Here is a 6,446-nt window from a genome sequence, read left to right on the forward strand (position 1 = left end):
AAAAAAAAAAAAAAAAACCTAATTTTAATGGCTAAAAAGTAGGCTAGGAGCTCTGATAGCACAGTGCCTAAGGCACTTGACTGCTAACCAGAAGGCTGGCAGTTCAAACTCACCAGCCACTAGTTGGAAAGAAGGTTGGGCAATCTAATTCCATAGTGATACCACCTCAGAAACCCAAGGAGAGGTCACTATGAGTCGGGGCCGACTCAGCGGCATGTAACAATGACAACAACAAAAAAGTAGGCTATTTTGTAGATGTAACGTAACTATTGAATTGTATATTGTTGGGATTGAATTTGGGTCTGTAACATGTAATCATATGATACATATCTTGCCCCTTTTAACAATCTACCTGTCTCTTTATGTATTAATACTGATAAATGAATTTATGTGTCAAATATCATTGAACATTTTTAAGGTTTCTGATGCATATCATCAGATGTCTTTTTAGGAAGACTATTCCAGTCTACATTCCCCACTGCTGGGTGTCACAGCCTGTGTGTCCCCCAAGAGGACACATGTACTGTTCACTGGTCGATAATTTAGGGAACAGACTGGGCTGTACACGACTTAATTGAGTCCCAACCTTCTCAGGCAGTGATGATGCTTCTCCCAGCAGCCGTTCCTCTCCTCAGGTAGTTCTGCTCATGTGCCATCCTAGGGTCCACACTCCCACTGGACTTGGCTAAAGAGCAGGGCTTTCTTCTTGGTTTTGCTTCTCTTCTTCTCTCAGAAGCAAAGTATAGTCTTTAAGGGTAAGGTGGCTGTGCAAGGCATGAAGCAAGAGGAAAGTTACAGAGTTGATCTTGTATATGAAGATACAGCTGGACAAGAGGACAGGACCATTCTAGAGATTAGTGAAATATGGCAAAAGCATATTCTGTTCCTCATGGAATGGTGAGAGAAGTAGTTGAAAGCTTGACTTGGGTTCTTTATTAAATATTACCATTTATGAAGCATATGGACTTTATTTTGTTAATTCTTATTAAAATCTTACAATGTGTATAAGAATAATTATTGTTATATGAGAAAAATTCCTTATTCTTCTAACTCAAACTCACTGCCACCAAGTCAGTCCCAACTCATAGCAACCGCTGCCTGGATTTCTGAAGCGGTATCTCTACAGAAGTAGATTGCCCAATCTTCCATCTGAGGAGTAGCTGGTGGGTTTGAACCACCAGCCTTCTCTGGTTCAGTCAAACACCTTAGGCACTATGCTACCAGAGCTCCTTAGTTGCCATCGAATAGGCTGTAACTCATGGTGACTCCACGTACAACAGAACAAGATGTTGCCCAGGTCTGCGTCATCTTTATGATCATCAGTATGTTTAAGTTCATTGTATTTCAAGTCCCTTCCGGTTGAGGTGGCTCATCTCCCAGCTCTGTATCAGACAATATTTGGTTATGATCCATTGGGTTTTTATTGGCTAAGTTTTAGAAGTAAATCACTATGACTTTCGTCCCGGTCTGTCTTAGCCTGGAACCTCTGCTGAAATCTGTCTACCATGGGTGACCCTGCTGGTATTTGAAGTACCTGTGGCATAGCTTCCAGCCTCACAACAACATGCAAGCCACCACAGTACAGCAAAGTGACAGATGGGTGGTAGAAGTGAGAAAATAAGTTCAGAGAAAATCAGCAATTCCTCCACAATCAACTAGGGAACAGCCAGGCTTGGATTCAAACTCAGGCCTGACCCAGTGGCCCTTCTCTTCATGAAGCTCTGTCCTATCTCACAAAGTATCTTCACACTAAACCAAAACTAACCTACTGCCCTTCAGTTGATTCTGACTCATAACGACCCCTATAGGGTTTCCAACACTGTAAATCTTTAAGGAAGCAGACTACCTTCTCTTTCTCCTGTGGAGCAGCTGGTAGGTTCAAATGCCAACCTTTTGGTTAACAGCCCAATGATTTAACCACAGTGGTACCAGACCTTCTTCCTTTGGCACCAGGCAAACTAATTTGGATATAACAAGAAGATTATTTTCAATCTTTTTGTCTGCAGTACTGTTTTGAAATTAAAAAAAAAAATTTTTTTTTAATTCTTATTCTCTCTGAAGTAGTTTTGCTTGTCCACCGCCCTCTGAAAATGATAATTGACAACTCATAGCGTTTACATGGTTCCAGGCATCATTCCAAGAACTTGACTTCTGTGAAGTCCTTTAACAAACCTCCAACAGCCCTGAGAGGCTGCTGTCACTCTCATTGCTACTGTTAGTTGCCACCAACTCCATGTGTACAGAGTAGAGCTGCCCCATTGGGTTTTCAAGGCTGTGAGCTTGCACAAACATCTCACCAGGCCTGCTTTCTGAGGCACATCTGGGTGAGTTCAAACCATCACTCTTTCAACTAGTAGTCGAGTGCTTAACCAGAGTCATCGTTATCCCCCTCATGCAAATAAGGAAGTAGAGGCCCAGAAAGATGAAGTTGGTCTGTGGATGCACAGTGCCTGCATGGCAGAGTTGAGATTCCCACCTGGATCTTCATAACTGGGCCCTGACTACCATGGTGTTCCTGCTAGTTCATCATCTTCCACTGTGGATGCAATGATGGAACCCTTGAGAGGCACCTATACTACACTCTCCTACACTCTATGGGAGCAATAGGTGAAACCCTGCAGACAGGTGGTAGTTAAACCTGGCATGTGAGTGTTACCAAATAAAAGTGCCAAATCAGCTGTCATTTTTCACCAAAATACATTCAAAATGGTCCACCTTGATTGCTCTTTACCATCTTTCCTATACAGAACATCACACATCTGATTTACACACATACACTGCCTCTGTGCCTATGACCTACACTTGACCCCTATTTGAGTGGGCACACACTTAACATTAATTGGCCAAATGATTCCAACCGAAGAATGGCAGATGAATTTAAGCAGCCTACCATCCAACAAAGAAATTTCCATTAATATTCACAGAACTTAGAGTGCAGTAAAGCAGAGATTCAAATTGATGCTGGTCTTAAGCTGGTGGTGAATACATTCCCATGCTCCTTGGTGGAGAGAATGGAGACAGTTTAGAGATACAACACAATATGGTGGGGGCCCTGTGTGCTGTTACAGACCCAGGCAAGTCTCGCCTGTAGAATGCCCTTCAAATGGAGGCAAAAGGCTTAACTTCTTAAAACACCATGACTCTGCCCACATGCTGCTGCAGCATCTGAACGGAAGGGAAAATAGTGTTTTTTTTCAAGATATTTCCTCAGGTCTTTGGCATCAAACAGCAAAAGAAAAATCCAGGTGATGAGAGTACATTTTTCATGTTATATCTACACATTTTTGTGGAGCATATCAAATGGTATGCTATAGGGGCTTCTTTCCAGGTTCAATGAATAAACTAAATAAATGTTTTGCCAAATTCTCCAGTAAAATAGAAAAGTGCCATCTATCACACGATCCCAGGGATGGGTATTGCTTCCCACCTGGCCACGAAAAAAATAGGTATATTGTTTGGCAGAAAGAAGAGAAGTTGTCTGGGGAGAGGGAGGCCAGAATAGGACAGTGTTTTCCCACCCTACCCCCCAACTGTAGAAAGAACTTGGAAATGTGTGAGAGAAGGATAGAAAGAACAAGGACTTAGATGTTGCACAGCCCTTTCATTTACTAGCTGCGTAACCTTGTGGAAATTTCAAAATCTGAGCTTTGATTTGAATGTCAGAGACCTGAATGCTCTAAATTGCTGAGAGGAATAATAAGATGGCACATGTGAAGTTCCCACTAACAGTAGGACACACATAGTGCTCTGCATTGTGTAATAGCCACTGTGCTAAGACATTAATGTGCATCCACTCACCTCAGCTACACAACAACCCTGTAGAATAGGGACTAACGTTTTACAGATGAGAGAGCTGAGTCCCTAGGAGGTTAAAGTTGTTGTTGTTATGTGCCATCGAGTCAGACCCAACTCATGCTGACTCCTCCTTGGGTTTCTGAGGTGGTATCACTACGGAAGTAGATTGACCAACCTTCCTTCCAAGGAGTGGCTGGTGGGTTTGAACAGCCAGCCTTCTGGTTAGCAATCAAGTGCCTTAGGCACTATGCTGCCAGAGCTAAGGTACTTGGCATTTAAGTGGATGAACAGAGACTTGATCTTAGGCAATATGACCCTGAAATCAATGTTCTTATCTGTTACATGATACTGACTCAGTTATTCCACATGGGTTTTGAAAGCCCACTCTGGTGGCATAGTGCCTAAAGCTACTTGACTGCTAACCAGAAGGCTAGTGGTTCAAACCCACCAGCCACTCCTCAGAAGGAAGGTTGGTCAATCTACTTCCATAGTGATACTGCCTTGGAAATCCAAGGAGGGGTCTCTATAAGTCAGATCCGACTCAATGGTAGTGAGTTTGGTTTGATTTTGGTTACTACATGTTAGAGATTAGAAACTCCTTATAATGATTCATCAATGACTGCTCTCTTCCCAATATCTGTTGCAGAGTTGGTCATGTTCCTTGACAACTTCCTCACAATTAGAATATACAAAGATCTGACCCCTTATGGTGGCCTCAGAGGTTTCAGACTTGTGATCCAAACACTTGATATATGTCAAATATGATGCAACTGAAAACGAGTGGAAATATACTAAAGCAGTAAAGAACTTGGGCTTTGGAATCAGGCTCTATTTGGGTCTGAATCCGTTTGCCACCTAGTCGCTGAGTGACCCATGAGAAGTCATTGCACCTCTCTGAGTCTCTGTTTGCCCACCTGTATAATCACAATGTTGTCATGGAGACTCATTTGCAACATAACAATAACACAGTAGAAGTTCAATAACTATTTCTAACTCTGATCTGGGGGCTCATATAGTGATAGCAGGAATAGGAGTAGCTATAGGAGCTCTGGTAGCATAGTGGCTAAAGCACTTGACTGCTAACCAGAAGGCTGGTGGTTCAAACCCACCAGTCACTCCTCGGAAGGAAGGTTGGGCAATCCTACTTCCGTAGTGATACTGCCTCGGAAACCCAAGGAGGGGTCGCTATGAGTCAGGGCTGACTTGATGGCACACAACAACAACAACAACATAGATGAAGTAATGATCATGGCAGCAATAAAATAGGAGGCCTCCTGCCAAGCAATTTTCTGTGGGTTGAGAATCCTTTAGAATGTTTCCTCTTTCAGAATTTATGACCTCAGCTTTAGGAAAAATGGTTTACAAAATGGTTCAAGCAAGACACAGGATTAGTGGTCTTCAGCCGAGGACCCATTATGTTGTTGTTGTTGTTATGTGCCTTTTAGTGAGACCCAAGTCATAGTGACCCCTCCTTGGGTTTCCTAGGCAGTATCACTACGGAAGTAGATAGCCCCATCTTCCTTCGGAGGAGTGGCTGGTGCGTTTGAACCGTCAGCCCTCTGGTTAGCAGTCTAGTGCCTTAGGCACTACACACAGCACATATTAAAAAATCTGTAGGGGGTTATTTTGGTTTCTTAATGATATGGGGGCCAATACTTGTATTTCAATGGATGGAGATGACAGATGTAATGCAAGGACATCACTAAACAATATCCTGCGTTCCACATAGCTTTTGAAAGTCCACTAGATATTAAAGAAATTTAGAAACTCTTTATAATCATATGTGCCTAGATTTGAATGTATTTTACATAGGAACACATGGCATTTATTTCATTGCCTGAAAATGCACTGAATTAAAAAAAAAAAATACAACTTCTGTGCAGAATGAGGAAGATATTAGATTTTCTGAATGTTACCAAGAGTTGTTTACCTTTTGGTAAATACCGTTATTGATCTTTAGGCTGCTGGTACAGTGAAACTGTTTCGGTTTGCGCTTGGAGCTGTCCATTCATGGTGATTCTGTGTATGACTGGAGATATTTTTTACCTCATTAGATCTTCATAGAATGCCAAGTAAGAGCAATTAACTTATAGAAGCACTATGTTATTAAAGCTACTTTCTTTAACTTCTCTTTTACAGTACAATTATGTCAGCCCACTGATTTTTTTTTTAATATGTATGTAAGTAATTTACATTATCCATGTGTTTTATTTCAGAATAATAAAGGGAATATTATAAAATATTTGTTATAAGAGGAGACATTGGATTACTAGGATACTAAACAACTACATTCAATTGCCACTCAGAATTAGAAAGACAACATGTGGCTTACCCACTGCTGTGGAGTCTATTCCAACTCATAGCAACCCTCCAGGGCAGAGTAGAACTGCCCCATAGTGTTTCCAAGGCTGTAAATCTTTAAGGAAACAGACTGCCTCATCCTTCTCCTACAGAGCTGCTGGGGAGTTCAAATTGCAAGTATCATAGTTGATAAGCCTGTTTCTGTGGATACCCAAAAATCAGATAGTGATTTCTCAAAATAATAATAATAATGATACGTTAAAGCAAATGGAAGAAATGAAAAGGTTAAAGAGCTGAACAGAAGATTTCAAAGAGCAGCTCGAGTAGACAAAGCCAATTACTATAATGAA

This window comes from Orycteropus afer, unplaced genomic scaffold (genome assembly GCF_000298275.1).
Source record: "Orycteropus afer afer isolate SDZICR_OR568_19922 unplaced genomic scaffold, OryAfe1.0 scaffold00067, whole genome shotgun sequence".
Classification (NCBI taxonomy): domain Eukaryota; kingdom Metazoa; phylum Chordata; class Mammalia; order Tubulidentata; family Orycteropodidae; genus Orycteropus; species Orycteropus afer.